The following is a 22,771-nucleotide window of genomic DNA, read 5'->3' on the forward strand; positions in this document are numbered from 1 at the left end:
TGTCTATAGACTGGAATATAGCCTTGTCTATAGACTGGATTATAGTCTTGTCTATAGACTGGACTTTAGTCTTGTCTATAGACTGGACTATAGTCTTGTCTATAGACTGGACTATAGTCTTGTCTATAGACTGGACTATAGTCTTGTCTATAGACTGGACTATAGTATTGTCTATAGACTGGACTATAGTCTTGTCTATAGACTGGACTATAGTCTTGTCTATAGACTGGACTATAGTCTTGTCTATAGACTGGACTATAGTATTGTCTATAGACTGGACTATAGTATTGTCTATAGACTGAACTATAGTCTTGTCCAGGACTGTATTATGGTCTTGTATATTGTCTTGACTCTCTCATAAACTGGATTTGTCTATAGACTGGACTATAGTTTTGTCTAAAGACTGGAATATAGTCTTGTCTATAGACTGGACTATAGTCTTGTCTATAGAGTGGACTATAGTCTTGTCTATAGACTGAGCTATAGTCTTGCCTATAAACTAGACTATACTTTTGTTTATAGACTGCACTATAGTCTTGTCTGTAGACTGGACTATAGTCTTGTCTATATTTGTAAACTTTCCCCTCATTGTCTAATCCATATTTCCATATTACTATTAACTTTCATTTACATCAATCAATAATCCAAAGGAAATGGTTATCATTTCCCAGAACTCTTTTCAAAATCATATAATCTATTTATTAGCCATAAATAGATTCTGTTGCAGTTCGATTATTTACGCTCATATATTATTTAGTGACATATTATTTATATGTATGAGATATACAATAGGCGCATAAATAATTTATTTATTTGCCCTAAAATAAAATAGCTGAAAGCTTTAAATTGCCATAAAATTGTATTAAATATGAACAGTCGTCATAAATTTGTTTCATGTATTGTTTTTATATCTGCCCCAAATCAATGATTAACGCCAAATTTCACCGAATTGTTGTAGTTCAGTTGATTTGTTGATACAAAATTATTGTATTTCCAAATTCAATTGCAATTGTTTTATTTTTTATATGGATATCTATACCATATATAGAAAAGAGAAGAATATTTTATGATTCTGTATAAAAATATAGCTTATCTTAAAAAATTTTTGTAAAACAAAAGAATTATTTTTTTCTTTATTTAACTGGCTGTATGTGATTTGTTGTATGTAGTAGTTTTATTTAGGATAACAGTTTTTTATGTGTAATAAAATTAAGAAATTAAACGATGGGTCGTGCAGGATAATGTTAATCGTTTAAACGACTAGTCATGATAACGGCGTGTTTTCGTATTTTTCTGCTGAATGATAGATAAATGATTTTTATAATTAATTTTATGTATGAACATTTATTTATTATCTGAATCATATTATAGACTCATGAAGTATATTTTTGACGAAAATATAAAATATGTTTTATTTTTCTTTTTATAAATAAAATAAAAAGGTGTTAACAATTACGATAGGTAGATAGATAGATAGATAGATAGATAGATAGATAGATAGATAGATAGATAGATAGATAGATAGATAGATAGATAGATAGATAGATAGATAGATAGATAGATAGATAGATAGATAGATAGATAGATAGATAGATAGATAGATAGATAGATAGATAGATAGATAGATAGATAGATAGATAGATAGATAGATAGATAGATAGATAGATAGATAGATAGATAGATAGATAGATAGATAGATAGATAGATAGATACTCATCCTGTCAAAGTATGGTTTGAGTAACAAGCGGGTTTTATAGCTTGTCGCTCTAGATCGATTGGTGCTTTACTATTGGGTTAACACGTTATGAAAGCACTTTTAAGGCAGGCGGTTGGAAGCAGTGCCGAGGGTCTGTATGGCTCATTAATACATAAATAAAACAGCTCCCTTCAGCGCTATTGTAAATAAGTTGACCAATCCACTTACGCCGTCTCTGCATGTATGATGTTCCGAACATGCATAATCGTGGGAACAAAATTAAAAAGAAGAATTTTAAAGACAACTTAGTAAGAGAATCGTACATAGTTTACCAACAGAGTGACTTAAGAGTAGTAGTTGTGGACGCTACGACTTTTAGAAAAAGTAATTGTTAGGGAGCTACGCACGTTTCTTTAGACGGAGGACTTACACTGACTGATCAGGGTCTTAGAGCCTCAGGGAAAGAAAGAAGAAAAGATATATCCATTACCACAACTGTAACATTAAGAGATCATCTAAGAAGTCTAGCTAACCAGTTGAATAGCAATAAGGTCTAATGTCTATGGTGCTTAGGTAATAAATTGTATTTGGTGGACCAAAAACATTTCATCTATTACTTATGAACAACTGATTCGTTTGAAGAGAGAAATCTTCCAAATTATGTGGACTAATTTTACATAAACGCATAAAATTAGATCATGAAAATGATCGTTCAAATTTTGAAATAGCTGTTAAAAACTATATTGACAAATACATATTTTTTTAACAAGCGATAAATAATTATAAATTATAACTAAATACAAATCAATCTATATTTCAAATATTTTTCCACAAATGAACAGAATAAAATTTTAAATTTATTTCATGTAATTTACTGTTAAATTTTCTCTAAATATTTTTAATTAAACAAATTACTTATATTTTTAGTTAAAACCAATAACATTTAAATTTCTATTTAATATGCAAAAGTGTATGTAATACAATTTTGATATATATATTATTTTTTCAAATTTCATCTTAATTGAATCAGCAATATGCCACATGGCTACCAATCAAAATTTACGGTTTGACATATGAATTTTAATGTGCCACAATTGTATTATTGAAGTTTATGAAATAAATTAAATAAAATAAAAATTTAATAAAATAAAAATAAATATATAACCAGCAAAAACATGGCATGTAATGTAATTATTCAATAACTTACTACATACAGTCTGCATTACTTAGAAGCAGTGTAGTAACGGCTTACAAATAATATTATATGTTTTTAAATACTTTTTACCTTGATATTTTGTTTTCGAATTTAGTTTTCAGGCGACTGTAGTAAGTACTTCCCTAACGTCTTATATGTATGCAAGTATGGTAAGCACTTGCCTGCACAATTTATATCCTTGTTAACAGAATGTCTTTAACTGATATTGTGTAAGTGAATTTAAGCATTTTAACCTTTTACTTTTGTTTATAAGTTTTTGCTGGGTATCTATGTATTTATTATTACTATTACAGCCTTTTTCCCAGCCTGGATTCAGTGAATATTACAATTCTATTGTATTAATATAAACTATAGAATTTTCTATTTATATTCATACAGGTTGATCATGCATTCAACCAACCGTATGCTCATCCATATATTATGTCTGGCTGGCTGTCCGTCGGTCGTATGTAGGTCCATACTTTTTAACTCTATTTCATTTGTTTGTTCATCTAACTACTGTGGTCATCATTGAATAATGTGGTTATCAATATCCCAAAGGTAATTGCTATTATGTATTTTGTATAACAGCAGCAACAACAAGAATTACATCAATTGCAACAAAAAAACTCATACATATGTATATAATTTGTTTAATAAAAATTATTTATTAAATAAATATAAGAAAAAAATATAATATTTGTTATAAATAAACATTAAAATTGTATTTAATAAAAACAGTAAATGATAGTGGTAAAGTAATTAGCATAAATTGAACAAAAATTATGCAAAATATATAATGATGATGATGATGGTAGAACAGTGAAGAGTGCTATTAAATTGAATTAAAACCAATGTATTTAATATTATATTCAGCCTTAAGGATATATGTTAACAAACAAACAAACAAAAAAAGGAAACAAAGTTGAACGATTAAAATAAATTAACAATTAACCAACTTAATGCCGCATTTAATGCAAAACTTTTTATTTGGCAATGTTATTTAATAACAGTTGTGCGTTTAAATTTAGTCAAAATTTATCCAAGAAAGAAATCAACAACTTCTGTTAGGGAGAAACACGAAGCGAAAACTTTTACATACTCTCCTACAAGGATTTTTTGCTACAAGTTTTCCTTTTTAATTATTGCTTGTATTTTCCCCCTTGAAATTTAATCATTTATTCCCTTAAAACATTTACAACATTTTAGTAAAATACGCAAAGGGTGCTTACAAAGCACCCTTTTATGATTACCTTATTAGTGAGCAGATGAAATATAGTTAAATTAATTCTCAACCAACATTTTTTTCATATTATTTACTTTGAAAATTAAAAAAAAAATATTAATTATTTTAAGAATATTGCAATGCAATTTTGTCTTTATGTATAAGTTAGGTTTATAGTACGAGGATATATTCTACAAGAAATCCAAAGAAACACTCCTACGCCATTATTGGGATTGTTGTTCGTGGAGAATGTTATTTTTGAATTAATATCACTTCCAAAATACTTAAATCTAACTTCCACGAATACCTAATAGTGGCAAAGAAAGTGCTCCAGAGTTTCACTGCCCGCTCTACATTCTTCTGAATCAGTACATTAAATTTTGTATAGCTGTAATCCGTAATCCTGTGTATCAACTCGGAATAAGTACCATAAACTAACCTTAGAATTGCTTATTTTGAAAAGATTTCCCATCTTACCTTAATCAGGGTCACTCTATTATCCCAAGAGGCCTTATGGGATTCTCTCACCTTCGTGAGAAGGGTATGACTGTGGAGAGTTTTAAACGTGAGCTTCTGCCTTGACGGCCTTATCTCATGGTGGTCTTTTTTATCCACTGGGTAGACTCTAGAACGGTCTACCATCGACCCTTTGTTCTTCAATGAAGAACTCAGGTGGTAATTGGCTATGACCGGTCCATGCACAAGTATTTTGCTAGAGTACTCGAGCTAACTAATCTCTGACCATTGGTTGGCCTCTGGTGATTCGGCAACAGCACATAGAGACGTAACCGGTGGACCGAAGTACGATCCATCAATAAGCCGTAGATATTGTTCTTACACACAGGGACACACTGTGGTAATTCTGATATGAACAGAGTAAACTCTGAACATATCTGGACAAGGAAGGAAAATTCAATGGTATCATATGTATATCATACCTTTCATCCATCATCATTCAACCCAGCATGCATGTCATTCATACGACACATTCATAAGAGAAAAGCATACGATACATTCATTAGGTAGAAGAGTGGAGTAAGGCCAGCCGAACCTAACATTCATCCTTTACCATATTCAATTAATACCAACTCATATCTAACGCTTAGTCCAACAGTTACTCAACTGCGGGGTATCTGTTTCTTTCGCAACAGTACTGAACTTATCCGTGGATCCCGAAGGAACCTCAACCAACTGACCAGCCAGGACATAGTCCTGCAGGCAACTGGCCGCCCTAGTACCAGATTGTGCGGTGCTATGGTCTGACCTCTGGCAATCTATGCAAGGACAAGGAGTAGACTGTAACCAATTTTTCAGTCCCGGTCAGACTGGAGGTATTGGCCACCTCTTTATACCCCAGTATTGCAATAACACCAGGGCGGAGGCTTCACCAAGGTAACATTCCCCCGGGTGGAGTGAGAAGGGTATATATAAGTTTGTCATTCCGTTTATAATTTCTATAATATAATTTTCCGACCCTATGAAGTATATATATTCTGGATCCTTATAGATAGCAGAGTCGATTATCCTTATGTCTGTATGTTTGTTGAAATCAGTTTTTAGAGGACCCCACATATCGGCGATATGCGAATCTCAATAATTCTGTTAGAAATTCTTTCGGGAAGATCGCAATTTTAAATCAGCAAAATCTGTCCATAAATAAGGGAAATATGAGCTAAAATGCGAGACAATCGGATTTATATTTATTTCTGGGTCTTCAATATAGAACTCCGGGTCCACACTGTTCTAATATTCCGCTTGACCAATACATTTTTTCTGGTATCAGCTATACAGTTTACATTTATGACGTGCCCAGTAACCGGCTGGCTAGTTCGCCGTTCGTCTGTAAGTGCCGCCTCATACTTTAATTTAGAGTATTGCTAGATTAGTTCTGAACCCAATGCTTAACAGATAAAGGATGTGCTAAAACATTCCAAGGCATACAAAAATAATTTCTAAGAAAATATTAAGTTGCAAACTTCATAAAGATGATCTATATTCGGAAGTTGAATAATAAAGCAATACATGGAGACATTCTCGAAGTAGCTATTTAACCTTTAACATCTAAGTGTTATCCCTAGCCATCTGATAACCGAAGTGACTAGATATTTTAACATGTACTTGTCGTAGCGTCAACCTATATATTAAAAGTAGACATTTAGAATGCTAGTTAAAACAAGAAAAACTTTTCGCTTAAGATTATTTTTAGTGACTACTCTCTAGCTTACTAAGGGATGGTAAGGTAATAACTGTTTCCGCTGTGAAGGCTGTCATTGCTCTTATATATAAAGAGTACATTCAGGACGAAAGATGAATTAGAGTCAATCAGGTGATTGGAAGTGACAGTAATTTTCGAATATATTGACACTTTGTAAGATGAAGAATTAAATACTAGGAGGTCAAGAGATCTATGTATGTCGCAAAATATGGGATATGGGATTGTATAGTCTTATTCTAAGTAGATCTTGGAAAACAACGTCAAATCGTATGCAAAACAGTTGTTTATGACCCTTGAATGTCAGTTGTTCATTTAATTTCTAAGTCTCCATACCCTTTCTAAGTAAGAACGATGTCTCGTTATCCTGGAGTACTTTATTATAATATTATGTTTCAAGGATAGTTTTCTATTGAGTACTACATCCAAGTATTTTACACTGTCATTGTTCAGGTTAATTTTTTAAGCAGACATTTAGTTTATTGGAACGTTTTACAAAAAAGGACGATAAAGATAAGATTAAAGATCGACGATGCGATAAGAAATGGAATGGAATTCATGGATATAAGATACGGCATTGAAATAATGAAACAGTGGTATGGTCCATATCTTTGAAGGCTGTCCTAAGGTCAATACAAAATTGGACAAAACAAATTCAGTCGAATTTAGAGCAGTGAAACGCTGGCTTCGTTAAAAAGCTTTCGTCAAAATTAGATCCAAATCTCTATTGAAAACTCTAGCATAATATGTTAAGGAAACTACATTTGTTTGATCTTTGGACGATATTTTATATCATATATACTCGGATCTGATGTAAAATATCCTTACCAAACCTATCTATCTCTTAAGCCGAGTCAATGTCTTCATTTGAGAAATGGAGGTTAATGAGGATTTAAGGAAGAAGGAATTGTTTCGAAGTAATTAATCGCCTAAACTTCACGAACAGTTCATAACATTAGTGCGATAATACTTAAAGCCATAACGAATAAGAAGTGATCCGGATGGCGCCTTATACATCACTGTCTTTGCAAAAGAATCATTAAGATACTTTAAGTTTTTGAAAGCTACATTTGATTCAAGTTGAAAAAAGTGAGGATAGAGGGAGTAGTGTTTGTGGACATTTGATTTAAACCTTTTCACATCGAAAGTGACGGGGAATATTTCAGCTGGAAGCCTGTTTCACAGTGCGGTTGAAGAATGAATTTTCCCTGTAATGTGCTGTGCGGTCCACTGGTCAATCGACCATGAATGAGTGTGTTATTGATTAGAGTTGTGTGCTGCATAAAAATATAAGATATCGGAACAAGTTCCCAAATTTCAGAGCACCTTATTTCATTAAAGTATCGATAGAACAGTGATAGACACCCTACGTTGAGACGGTAAATCAATTGAGTTGGCTACCCTACTGTCACCGATAAGTACCTTCGCCCTTTCTTGTACGCGGTCGAGTGGCTTCAAAATTTACTACAACACTTTCCATTTTCGGTTTACACAATTTCCAAAAAAGTCGAAACCCTAAAATCCTGAAAGTTAGACTTTTCTAAAGGATTTAGCCGTATCGAATCCGAATTTGAGCTCACGATTTCTTTATCATAAATGGGATTTAATAAAAGTAATTTTTGGTCTTTTTTGGGACTTTAAAACATCGATCAGACAAATTTATGCATAACATGTTGTGTAATATCCTAATGTCCATTGTTGAAAACCCATGGTTTTCGGCTTAATAATGGTATTTATACCCTACATTATTATAATTCCGAAGGTATTTCTCTTTGCAAATATTGCTTATTACAAACAAAAATGGTGAAAATACACATATCTGAAAATGTTCCTATCGACTTAAAATTATTTTCGGATTGAACATAACGGTGTCTGTCTGTCTGTCCATCCGCCTGTCTTAGCAACCACAGTAGATTTTTAAACAATTCGAAATGTATTAGAAATACATTACATGGCAATACATTTCGAATTTTTTAAAAATGTTTTCGTTTTCGATAGTAAAAATGTGTGATCTAAATTAAATTTAGATTACAGATTTCCGGTAGGTTAGTGGGTAGAGTTTCAGTCTGGTAAACCGGAGGTAGTGAGTTCGATTCCCACCTGAGGCACTGGTTAAGGAGTGCACAACAGGCCCAATAGAGACCTAGTTGTATTTCTTCGGATTTGATGTATATATCCTTCAAACTAACTAATTAACTAAATTCAGCGTAACCCAATCCTATAGAAAAGTACAAATCGGTGTCTGAGTTATTTTAAACTTTTATACTTACATTCAAAAAGCACAACTTTCACGTCTTTATGTATGAGAAATGAAATAATAATTTCATTATCTTACAATTTAAAGTCATTAGGAGTTTTAACAAGTCCTGTCTCATTTAGATTGTGTCAATTAAGTGTCATTTTAATCTTTAACCAAACATTACAACTAATATTCATTTTCAAAAAAGAATAAATGTAATTCACAAAGCTTTAAATCATTTGTACAAAAGCAAATCAGAACCTCTTATCCTATTAATAAACCCAATAGGAAATTGCTGAACTTTTGTTATTTGGCCTGGAATTAGTTAATTGTTAGTTAGTTTTACAAGTGTGTAAAACAACAAAAATCATGAGATAAAATAGTTTATCTATTAAAATTTCCACAGGGAACATGAATGTATACAAATGAACAATCAAAGCTTAAACAAACAGGTCAATGCATCCTTTGTCTTTGTCTGTGTCGGTCGGTCTCAATTAAAAAAAAAAATAAAATGATGAAAGAAAACATAAATATATTTAACTTTTGTACACATTTTTTCGGTGTCATTGTGCTATTTCTACAACCCACCCTGTAGCTTTAAATAGCCCCAGTCAACACTAGATAAAAGAAACGAAAGCCAAAGCAGACAAAGCTGGGTGGGGGGGGAGGTGGTAAGAAAATGAGAAATAAAGAAATTGAACCGGCAAATTATTGTGTAAAATGTTTTATGAACTTTTTTCTCGTTTATTTATTTAATGTTTTTTTTTTTTTTTTTTTTTTTCTTTTACATTCGTTTGGACGGTCGTTTTTTTGTTTGAGATGTTAAGACAAAATTACTGAGTAAACGAGAAAAAATAGGCCATTTTCAATTAGGGCTAATTACACAGAATTTGTCCTTGCAAAACAGCGTTACAAACATGATTTTCGCCTGTCGTCTATCAGTAAATGAAATCAACACACAGTGATGCAAACATATACATATATAAGTAAGAAAATAAAGAGAAGAAATACTCTCAATGACTAAGTATAAATCAACCATACAACATCGAATCAAGCCAAACCACAGACATACAAACAACAACGAACCAAACAGCCAAACAACCGAATAACTAACCATTCATCCATACAACCAATCGACCAAAAATAGTCAAAGAGCCAGCTCAAAATATAAAATCATCAGTATCATCATCAACATCAACAACAGCAGCAGCAGCAGCAGTAGCAAAAGCAAGGAGCAACAAACATTAAGAGAAGAAAAAGAAGTAACATTAATATCATCATCACCAGCTCAAACAGTGTTACCGTCACTGACACCGTTACCACTACCATTACCAAAGCCAACAACAAACACAACACGACAGCCATACAAAGTGTTATGGCTAGATGGATGGATGAATGAATAAATGAATGAATAGCTGGCTGGCTGGCTAGATGGCTGACTGGTTGGTTGGTTGGTTAGTTAGTTGCTCGGTTAGTTGGTTGAATGATTGTTCATACATATACATATGTATATGAATAAATGTGTAATATTTGTTTTTGGTATTTGATGCTATTGATGTTCCACCATAAGTAGTACACTCAGTCTCACACTCACTCCTTACAAACTACATACATACATCCATACAATCCTCTCGAATAAACGTTTTAACATAAACAATTACTCACACATATAGACTACACTTGTAGACGTAGCAAAAAAAAAAAAAAAAAAAAAACAACATGTTAAAGAAATTCATGTTAAACACCCCACTAAAATAACATCATCATGTTAAATGTCAAATGGTACACTTTTGTTTTTTTTTTTAAATTTCTTTCAACACCAAAACAATGGTAACAAACAACAACAGCAATGACAAGTAGAAGAAAAAAACTCATTTCTACACACAGTTACCAATACTTTACAATACACCCGACACACTCTCACTTATACGCTTCCTCTCTGTCCTCAGACAATGTTGGATTTTCCGTTTCCCCCTTTTTTCCTGTAATGTTCCTTTATGTTAGTTTAGTCACCATATGCATATGATTACCGTAAGTATAATTTAAACTGTGATATGTACGTTAGTAGGATTTGTCATACAACAATGTTGTTAAGATAAAATAAGAAATACATGAAAAACATTAAAATAATAACAGGGAAAAATATTTAAAAATAAAACACACACAAGACAGACTTAGAGAAACGTTAAAAGCAAAGAAAATTTTGCCGAACAAAGTGTAAAAATGCCAAAAGGGAAGGTTTCTTAAAAAAGGTGACCAGATAACTTGACAGAGAGAAATTTCAAAAATAGAAGGAGGTTGAAAGCGTTCCAGCTGTTCGACAAATAGTCAATGCATAAGAAGAAGACAATGATTACATCTTACACCACTATACATAGTGGGGAGGGTATTATATATTTGTAATACCCAAAAATATTGATCCTATACCCACATTGAAGTGTAACGATCGGCCCAGAATCACATTTTGAATCGATTAAGACATATCCGTCTGTAAGCTTTGTGCAAAAGGTACAAGTCTCAATTTAAAAGATAATTTAATGAAATTTTAACCAAACGTGTTTTTTGGCAAGGGGACGAGCCTATTGAAATCTGTCCATTATTTCACCTAGCCCCCATACAACCGTACCTACCGATTTTTTTTTCTTGGACCAGCACTCAGGGGATGACCCCTACTTGTACTGGAACTAGGAAAATAGTTTGTGGGAGTGACGATAGAAGTAGTAGTGTTTGTAGACATTTGATTTAAACCTTTTAACATCGAAAGTGGCGGGGAATACTTCTGCAGGAAGTTTGTTCCACATACGAACATTGCGGCTAAAGAATGAATTTTCCCTGTACTGTGTTGGTCTATTGGCCAATCGACCACAAATGGGTATGTTCTTGAATACAGTCGTGCGCTACGTAAAAATATACTGGTATCGGGAACGAGTTCCCTAATTTCAGAGGAACACATTCCATTATAGTATCGATAGAACAGTGAAATACACCCCACATTGAGGCGGTGCTCCAATGAATCAATAGAGTTGGATACACTACTGTCGCCGATAAGTACTTTCGCCCTCTCTTGTACGCGGTCGAGTAGCTCCAAAATATACTTCGAAGCTCCGGCCCATACATGTTGTATTTCATTTTCGGTCGCATATAAGTGATGTAAATAGTAAGAAGATCAGATGGAGTGAGGTATGTCTTACACCGTTTCCAAAAACGGAGACACTTGAATGCTTCTTTCGACAGTTGGAAAATATTTTAAATCCATCGGACATCGCACTGTATTTTCATGCCCAGAACATCAAGAGTTTCTGATTCCTTAATATTTACACCACCCATAAATATAACATTATCTGCCATACGTTAATGTGTTAAAAATTACCATTGAGTCTTGCGGGCGTTAAAATCGACTCTGTTTACACGACCCCATTCAGAGATTTTTATCAAGTCGTGATTAACCGATTCATTCATATTGCGCCTCATTGTTCCAATATCCAGAGGACTATATTGCTGTCATCGGCTTTCGTCATGCACGTACCCTTAGTAAACGAGAGTGAAGACAATTGTCACATTAGTGTCCCCTCTGTAGGCGAGAGAATGACACTTGAATAACAAACATAAGCTTTTTGATATCTCTTCGTAATCTATGAGGTGTTGTATGATTCCTTGTATAACAAGTATATGTTAAAGCAGCTAGGTGTAACCCTATAGGGTCGTATACGACCGAACAGCTGATAAAACAAGCAATTTAGCAGACATTGTCGGGAATTCTAAGAACCTACAGGAAATCGTGGTCAAGAAAACCCCCGTGGGAATCTCATCTTATACACATGGCTCTAAACTCTGAGAGAGAAAAAGGGGCATAAGGAACTATATTTGAAATCATGAGTCTACCAAACTGCACCACTAACTTCCAGTTGGAAGTGACAGCCCGAAGCTAATAAGAGTGATATCAACTGATACGGTTTAATCTGATACTGTTTTGTTCTATAAGAAATAGTAAGCTCTACATAATTTGGACACTCGTGAATAATCGGCGAAACAATAAGACTAAAGTCTACCCTATTTCAACACTAACCTCCAGTTGGAAATGATAGTCCGAAGCTCATTAGAGTGATATCAGCTATTGGACTAAATGATTTTATGAAAACGTAATTCTAGCTCACGCTTCAATAAGCTGATGAACTATCGGCAGTTCTGCAGAAATGTTCGGGAATTCTAAGAAACGAGAGGAAACCGTGGTCAAGTAAAATTTTACAGCAAACTCCTGTAGAAAAATGCTGTTATAAGGATGACTCTAAACATTGAGAGTAAAAGTAATATACTTGCTATATAGGATTGAAAACTTAAGAAATTTAACCTTACAAATGCAAAACTCTCCGACGCAACAATAGGCGCTAGAGGAAGTGATCTTTATATACCAATATTTTCTCTGAAAAGCAGTGCACAATTGGTGAGTTAGCTGTGTTGGTGACCTGTTTTGATGTCTCGCTGTTTTATACTGTGATTTTTAAAACGATTATTCATATTGTCCGCTAATAATTTCATTAGGATTCATGGCAAAGGTAGTATTTGCTCGTAAACGATATTTTTATCGCATTTTCTTAATTCAACTGATATTTGATCTGAAAATTAACTGTTACTTTTGGGTTTTTTCATGAAGATTGTGTTCGTTGCTCCAATTATATCAACGATGTCACCAAAATATGGTCACCTTTTTAAATAATATCCTAACAACTACAAATGTTTGAGAAAATGTCATCAGATATGAACACAAAAAGAACGGCCTTAACATGGTGCCGAAGTGAGTATGGAGAAGGGAATAGAATAATAAAAAAGCTTGGAATAATTAAAGCAAATTTGCACTTCAGACAACAAGACGCATTCAAAGACTATTAGTATTTTCCTCCCATAACAACAAATACAAAAACAAGAATAACAAACGCCCTACCAAACAAACAGAAAACGACTAACATCAGTATCCTGCTCAAACGTCATCGTCATTATCAGTACCAAGCATCAAATGGAAACTGTGAGGCAAACAGCAAAATTAAAAACAAATTTTCTTTAAAAATTTAATTTTAACAAAAAATTTATATAACATGAAAACTCAAGATTTTAATGAGAATCTTCTAAAAATGAATAAATTTTAACGAAAATTTTCCATAATAAGATAATTTTAACGGTTTTTTATAAAAAGAAAATTTTAACGATTTTTTTTTAATAAAAAGAAAATTTTAGTTAAAATTTTCTTAAAATTAAAGATTTTAACAATAATTTTCTATACGAAGAAGGTTTTAATAAAAAAATATTCTATAAAAAGAAAATTCTAACGAAAATATTTACAAAAAAAGAAAATTGATCAGAAATTGTTTATAAAAACAAAATGTATTTAAAATTTTCTGCAAAAAGAAATTTTATAGAAATTTTTCTATAAAAGAATATATATCGAAAATTTTCTACAAAAAGAACATTTATCGAAAATTTTCTACTAAAAGAAAATTTTTTGAAAATGTTCTACAAAAAGAAAATTGATTAATATTTTCTATTAAATAAAATTTATCATAATTTTATCAAACAATTTATAAAAAGAAAATTTATCGAAAATTTCTATAAAAAGAAAATTTATCGAAAATTTCTATAAAAAGAAAATTTATCGAAAATTTTCTATAAAAAGAAAATTTATCGAAAATTTTCTATAAAAGGAAAATTTATCCAAATTTTTCTATAAAAAGAAAATTTATCGAAGATTTTCTTTAAAAAGAAAATTTATCGAAAATTTTCTACAAAAAGGAAAATTTATCGTAAATTTTCTACAAAAAGGAAAATTTATCGTAAACTTTCTACAAAAAGGAAAATTTGTCGTAAATTTTCTACAAAAAGGAAAATTTATCGTAAATTTTCTACAAAAAGGAAAATTTATCATAAATTTTCTACAAAAAGGAAAATTTATCGTAAATTTTCTACAAAAAGGAAAATTTAGCGTAAATTTTCTATAAAAAGAACATTTTCTATGAAAACAAAATTTATCAAAAATTTTCTATGAAAAAACATTTTCTATAAAAACAAAATTTATCGTAAATTTTCTATAAAAACAAAATTTATCGTAAATTTTCTAAAGAAAAGAAAATTTTTTGTAAATTTTTAAATGTCTTTATTATTTTTAATCCCACTGTGCATGATTATCAACATTAACGTCAGCGTGTTGAAGCAACAACACTTATACGTACGTTGTTCAACTATATTCATAGACACAGCATCAGATGACAACAAATAAGACAATGAGCAGTATCAAATTAAAGAGTATAGAATACATATAAAAGTATGTGTTCGTATGATAGTGTGTTTTGTAGAAAGACAACGGACGACTGTCTCAACGGATGGCTGAATATTTGCTAGATGGGCAAAACGAAATTAAATAAAAATTAAATAGAAACGATGTACTAACAGTCCTTTAACATTACAATTATTAAACGATGACGACAACAAACGAAATTTTTAAACAAACAAACAAACAAACATATCCAACATGCAATTGAGAATTGCTCTCTGAGCAAAAATCCTTATACTACATCTGCAAGAGTACGTGTATATAACATTAAGTCTTCGCAGTGAAAAATATCAAACAGCATAAACAAATATAAATGACAACATATCAGTCACTCTTTTTGAACCCAGTCGAAAAGCGTGTGAGTCAGTCAGTCAGTCAGTCAGTCAGTCAAACAATTAGTCACATAGCCAATAGTCACTCAGTTAATCAGCCACTCTGTCATTCTTTCAATTGTTTTTACTTTCATTTCATTTATTTTCTCTTCTCTGTACAGTTCACTTGATGTCTATGTATTTGGGGTCGATTGAATGGAAATAAATATTATTTAAAAATTTCCTTTTAGTTTGTCTGTGTATGTGCGTGTGTGTTTGATTGTGTGTCTCTGATTCAATATAGAGAAATGTTTAACAAAAAAATAAAAAATGTTTTGTTGTAACAGTAGTACTTACTATGTAGTTATTTGAACGAACTCCTGAGAGTAGAATAAAAGTTTTCATCACAACACCATCAACAACTGCAACAACAACATCAATTACATTAAACGAGAAAGAATAATGCCTACAACAATAATAATAAGGTTGTTGTTACAACTGCTACGTTGATGACAAAAAAGCATACATACACATACAGCAGAGTCAGAGATAGCATAGAAATGTGAGTGAGTGTAAATAACGGATGTTATTTATTGTTGTTGTTGTAGTTTTTCCATTGTTGTTGTTATACTATTTACTCTTATTTTGGAGTATGCGCCAAAAATCTGATGCTATGATGATGCTAAAATATCCCAAAACAATAAGGGTGTTTGTTGTTTTTGAAGGGGTGTAGAGAGTTAAAGCATTGAAAGTCAATTTTCAGAAAGGGAGGCTTGTTACTCTTTTAGGAAATTTCGATAGTTCAAGTATTTATTGAAATTTACCACGTATTATTTTGTTTGTAAGTAATTTTCGATAAGTTTTGCAAAATTTACTTTTTGTAGAAAATTTTAGAGATAAATTCATATATTAAGAAGTTAAGTGTGACAACTACTACAAATGTGGAAAAAAGTTTGACTTAGAATCAGGAAAAGACTTGTCATCATATGCGAAGAAACATACCGGTACGATTTCTCCTCTAACGTTTGTAAATAAAGAAGAACAGTATGGTAAAGGGGATCATGTAATCGCTGTTAAGATCAAATAATCGTCAGTTGCGAGTTCATTGCCGGCATGTTGATCATGATGTTCAATCTGACCGTTGATCATAATGATCAATCTGACTAATGATTATGATGATCAATCTGACTGATCATCATGATTAATCTGACTGATGATCATAATGATCAATCTTAAAGCTGACTTTAAATCACTAAGATTCCACCTTGAAAAACTAGGTTCTAAGCAGGAATAAATTTATTTTCTTTAAAATGAAGATGGTTATTGGAGAGTCCCCAATAAGGACTCCGAAATATTACGGTGTTCACATCATCATTAGCCACGACAGTCAAACTCAAACCAGTGATCTTCTACCCTGAAGAACTACATGAAAGGTGTTCCTTCTCCTTGGAACGTTGCTAAGCAGGGCAAATTAGGAAATACTTCAAGATAATTTCACTCTTTACTTTTATTAATTGTATATCCATCCAAAATGCTAAATTAGCAGTAAAGAAATGTGAATGAAGTTCCTGTTGCCATTTTCCTTGTGAGAAGTTTCGACAAGAATCCCAAAGTTATGGCTTATTCGCTTCTTAAGTTATATTCTTCCTAATGGAAAAAATTAGCTGCTTTCTTCAAACTTTAAAATAAATGTACTAGCCCGGACAAGGAAGTCGAAACACAAACCACTAAAGCATGTTGTGGCTTTGATAGCCAGAACATGCTACACTTTATGGTTGGGACATAACGGAAGTAATAACTTGGGCTGCTCATTATTTAGCGAGCACTGACAGTTTGCACATAAAAGAAGAATATTCTGCCTCCCTACTTGCGTTGATTATGAGGTTCCTGGGTTCCGCGTGAGAACCAGACGTTACTTCGAATAAAACCGATCATATTTACTAGTGACACATCTATGAGACAGTCCAGATCATGGAAACGAGCTCTACCATGGTCGAGAAGTCTGTGCTCTAGTATAGATGGGCAGTCATATAGTTAACGCTAATGAGGACAGGACATTTTCAATGTCGAAATAGAGACACAAATATGGGAACGTTTAAAAATCAAAGATATGTAGATCAAAGATCCGCTTTCAATGATGTTTATGTAAGGTTGATGTAACTTAATCACTATCGGGTCTCTTGTGCGTTCTTTTCTCATTAAAGTCGTGATACACGGTTGTCAGATCTTACAATGTTGTCAGCAAAATTTTCAAAAAATGTCTAATAATTGTCTGAACTTATAATTTTTCTTTTGCAACGTTGTCAGATAAAGCATTACCAAAAATATTGCAAGACATAATTTGTAAGTTGACAGTATTATTAGACATTTTTTTTGCACATTTTACTGCCAACGTTGTAAGATCTAACAACCGTGTATACATAGCATTAAGAATGTTTGTTGGTAAAAGCAAAAACCTTATATTGATTGAATGTATTTTCATCCGATGTTTAAAAATTCAGTTTCCTAAACGTTATTCCTATAAATTTCCAATCAGAAAGGCAATTGTGTCCAGAATTTTATTACTCCCAAGATATTAGGATCTAATTTTGGCAAAAGCCTGAAAATGACAAAGGATTGCTTTAGAATTTCACAAAGTGCTTCAGAATTTCACTGTTCTCTCTACATTTGTCTGAATCCGCATGCCCAATTTTGTAAATCTGTTGCTGTAAGCCTAGTTTAGTAATCTCAGACTTGCTCATTTTGAGGAGGCTTCTAGTCCTGCTCTTGTTGGGATTGGTGAGGGTAGAACAATATAAAAAATTTGGAATCATTGTTTCGAAGTTTCCGTCATATTCTGTGAATTGTATCCGATCAGAGAACAGTAAAGCAAGCCGATAACTTTTCTTCGGCGGCTGGATGGGTAAAATATGTCGGCGGCGGCTTGACGTAGAGTTTTTACCGGCTTAGCCGAATTGTACCATATTTAAGTAGGTTTCGTTGTTTAAAATTGAAGGGTTTATTGCAGTAAGCCACACTATCGCCGATGCTTCCTGTTTCTCTGTCAGACACCCCCGATATCCGTATCCGTTCGGCTATAAATACTGCCTGATATCTTATACATACATACATATATGTTTCAATGGGTGGAATATCTACTAACGTTTCCAAAGCCTTGGTTGACGTAGTACTCATGGCATAACTTATATGTGATTTTATACTTTTTCCCTAAAGAAAAGCTCTCAGCACCCATGTTGATTCTATTCTCTATGTGGTATCCTTCTGTTCCTTAGCATTCCCCCCCGGGGCATGTTACCTTGGCGAGGGTCAGACCAGAGCACCACATAATCTGGTACTACGGTTGGCCAGTTGCCCGCAGGACTATGTCCTATCTGGTCAGTTGGTTGAGGTTCCTTCGGGATCCACGTAGTGGCTGTGGTTTAAACCCAAATTCGCCGGAAGAGTAAGTGGCGGTTAAATGACTGATGTATGATAATAGTCAATATTTCGGGATAAGTTCGGTGCTGTTGCCGAAAATCAACAGATACTCCACAGAGGAGTGACTGTGGGACTAAGCGTTCGAAATGGGTTGGAGTCAATTGTATATGATACGGAATGAATGTAGAGGTATGCGGGCCTCACCCTCCCGTATATCTAAATGAGTGTGTCGTATGTTTTTCTCTATGAATGTGTCGAATAAATGAGATGTGTGCTGGGTTGAATGATGATGGATGAAAGGTATCATATACAAGTGATACCGATTAATTTGCCTTCCTTGTCCAGATATGTTCAGAGTTTACTCTGTTCATATCAGACTTGCCACATCGTGTCACTGTGAGTAAGAACAATGTCTACGGCTTATTGATGGGTCGTGCTTCGGTCCACCGGTTACGTCTCTAGGTGCTGTTGCCGAATCAGTAGTGTAGTTGTCTTTCAACGTGACTACTTTGGCAAGAGATTAGATAGCTCGAGTACTCCAGCAAAGTACTTGCGCATGGACCGGTCATAGCCAATGTGCAAAAATTGCCACCTGAGTCTTCATTGAAGACAAAGGGGCGATGGTAGACGTTCTCAAGTCTACCTTGTGGATGAAAAAGACCACCGTGTGATAAGGCTGACTCGGCAGGTGCTCACCTTAAAACTCTCGACAGTCGACAGTCTGTCCCTTAGCATGATCCATTATGGAACATCTGGTCAACTTAGAACTAGTCTAAGGATTGGGCAAGAAGGTGCCTTGGATGTCAATCTATACCACCAGTGTATAATTTGCTATCAAATTATTCACCTATAGAGTGGACAACTTCGTTTAAGGCGGTTTTCATCGATCGTTCTTTTTACATATACCCTAAGTGCTTGAAATTCTCATACACATCTCGACTAATAGCTTTTTAAAAGCTGAATTACAACATGAACAAAATTATCCAATAGGATCAAAAGAATTCCATAGGGTCTGTAGAAGGTTAATTAAAACGAGAGCAGAACTAGAAGTTGCCTCAGAATGAGCACATCTGAGGATAGTTTAATGGTAAATTTATTTTCCCAACTCACTTTATTATAAAAATCCTAAAACTACGCCCGTGGAAAAATTCCCCAATACAACAATAGAGCAAATTACAAATACACACACATAAGAAGACAACAACGCGCGCAGCGGCAAGAGAACAAAGTGAAAAAAATTGAAAATTTGTTCCCATGATTTTTTTCGTTTCTTATTCAACTGTTAATATTTCATTTCTTATTGTTGTTGTGGGATATATTTTTTTTTTGTTTGGACAACAGCTCGGGCGGCAGCAAAAGCAGCATCATCATCAACAGCAGCAACAAACAAAAATGGTATAACCGCAACTAGAGTAACACAACTGATGACAGTTGAACACAAAGGAGCCTAACTGACGCACACTGAATCCCCGAGCGTAAGAAATAAACAACAAAAACGGATAATAAGAATTATAAAAGAAACAAAAATTTTTTTTGGTGTCTGAGTGAGAAAATTTAAGTGAAAGAAGAAATATTTAAAGGATAACAAATATGATTTGTTAAATTTGAAATAAAAAAAGATAAATTTATAAAAACGAGTTTAGAGATAAAAAAATAACTTTTAGAATTAAAACGAATGTGTTGGAATATAAAACGCGACGTGCCGCTTAAAAGTTGTTGAAGCTAAAAATAAAACAAATTTAACATTTACGCTTTAAAAAGCTAAAACGGGAGTTTGTTTAATTTTGTGTTATATATTTTTTTTATTACTTTGTCTCATAAAGAGGCATAAAAATATAATGGAATAATAACAACAACAACAGCAACAACATTGACAACTACTTATAATGAAAAGTCATAAATGAAAATATTATATGAGCAAAAAAAGCTGAAAAAAATAATCATAAATACTAGAGAATATGAATAATAAGTAAAACAAAAAGAAATTTCTTAAGAAATAAACGAGTAACGGAAACGGAAATCAAACAAACAAATATAATACTCATACAAAAATCTGGTCTTCATTTTGTTTCAAAAAACAAGTGTTTGTTTGTGTGTGTTTTAAAAGCAAACAAAGTGTTGTTGTTGCTAAGTGTTGGTGTGAGTGAGTAAACGTTGCTGCCACACAAAAGTAAACAAAATTAAAAAATCAATTAAAAAATTGTGTGTTTTTGTGTAAAAAAGGAAATAACATAAATAGAAAAAGTTTTGTGAAAAAATCTTTGAAATCTGTTAAAAATAAGGAAAAAAATTGTTGCTTACAAAAAAAGTCGCAAAAAGAGTGAAATATAAAGAAAAGAGAAATATTTACCAAACCCACACTTAAAGCTTGAAAAGAAATAAAAGAGTTAAATATAAATATTTAAACAAAAAGCAACTAACAAAAGTAAAAAAAAAATAAAAGAAAAATACATAAAATCCTTTAAACAAAAGTTTAGAAAACTAATTTAAATTAGTTCATGTTGAACAAGAAAACTACAAAACAGCTAAATAAGCCGCATACACACACACAAACACACACTCGCAGTTAAGAAGCAACAGCAAAAGTAGCAACATTTGTGACACAGTATTTGCAACATTATATATGTTTGACAAGTCACCCTTAAACTAAGGACCTGGTAGCATACTGACTATTGCCACTGTTGCGACAACATTCATTCAAAAATATTTTAATAAAAACAACAACAACAAAAAAACACATGTGCAGCTGTTGTATGTATTAACTACAACTACAACATAAGTAGAAACTAATATTAAAAAAGCCAACATCATCATCCAAATAAAAGTTTGTGTTCTTTTTTTTCACTTTTTAATAAACTTTAGCAGCAGCTCAGCGTAAAAAAAGAAAAAAAAGGTAAATAATATGAAAATCTGAAAAAACTTAACAAAAATACCCAAATACCTTTTATAACTTTAGTAAAAGCTTAATACCTCCCCCGCCCACAAACCTTTAATAAAGAACAAAAAAAACTGCTAAAAGAAAAAGTATTTAAATTAAAAAACAAAAAAATAAAAAAAAAAACATAAAAAATATACATACACACATACACTATACTAAACAAATAATAAGCATCTTATGCGAAAATATATATAAAAAACGACCCTCTCATCCCATATATACGCAACACAATCAAAAGAACTGTTCCTTGTCAAAAGGCTCAACACAAAATGAAACACAACCTCCTTCCTCGTATTCATGTTTTACTCACAGTTTTGCAAAGAGTCAAGAGTCTTTCCGACAGGATTCAATTTTTATATATATTTGGATCATTTGATATGTTTGTAAACTTAATAAATCCTAAAAGTCTTAAATTGATATATTTTAGATTAATTTCATTTGTAAATCCAAAAAGATATAAATGATTACTTTAGAATTCCCATGTAACTCTAGCAGACAAATTTATATCTAACTAAATCGTTCAACTTTTTACAATGCTAGAAGAAGGTTTATAACTACTTTACTGTCCTCAAGTAATCTGAAAAGGAGTCGATCGTATATTTTGTAAGTTAAGAAATTCAATTTTCATCAAAGAGAGGGCACCAGAAGTTCAGCCTTCTTTTTCTATTGTTTACCATACTTTCAACCTTACTTTGCTTGTCTTTTGGAATTTTGCCTGTTGGATTACCGACATCGTCAACTGTATAGCAGAGATCGTACCGGTGTCTTCTTCTGGCAACTTTGGCGTAAGAGGGCGGCTATTTTCCTTTTCCACTGTCTAGCTTCTCCTTCTTCATTTTTCGGGGCTTCTTTTGAGATACCCTTACCTTTTTCGGTTTTTTTCGCGGATGTGTTCGTCTTCGAAATGTCTGACTTAGACTTTTGTAAACCTTTCTCACAGGATTATGACTTGAGGTTCCTTTGAGATAAGTGTGACTTAGCTTCGACTGCACTTTAGAAGACGTTTCTCAGTTTGTCAACTATTTGGAAGACCTGATCCTCTTTGCCTCAGATCTTAAGAAATTTTCCATTAGTAGTGTCGTGGGATTGATTGATATCCTAAAGCATCTTTTTCAATTTCCTCCTCTGTGATTCAGATAGTCTTTTCTTAGTAATAGGTAGTTTAGCTATGCTATCACTCACGTCTTTCATCATTTGCTCTACTTCATCCTTCTTGGGA

The 22,771-nt window shown here is 32.7% G+C and overlaps 1 protein-coding gene across 2 annotated transcripts in view; it reads left to right on the plus strand.

Moving 5' to 3' along the window:
* Nucleotides 1-19,957: 19,957 nt before the first annotated feature.
* The window catches only part of LOC124420086 (ecdysone-induced protein 74EF-like), a 185,198-nt gene continuing 182,384 nt past the window's right edge, over nt 19,958-22,771 (plus strand). Inside the window, exon 1 of one of the 2 annotated variants that reach the window (XR_006941021.1) lies at nt 19,958-21,507. The gene's annotated coding sequence lies outside the window, so the exon portion shown is untranslated. The remainder of the gene's footprint in view (nt 21,508-22,771) is intronic. The other variant, XR_006941020.1, reaches the window with a different exon arrangement.

This window comes from Lucilia cuprina, chromosome 2 (genome assembly GCF_022045245.1).
Source record: "Lucilia cuprina isolate Lc7/37 chromosome 2, ASM2204524v1, whole genome shotgun sequence".
NCBI lineage: Eukaryota > Metazoa > Arthropoda > Insecta > Diptera > Calliphoridae > Lucilia > Lucilia cuprina.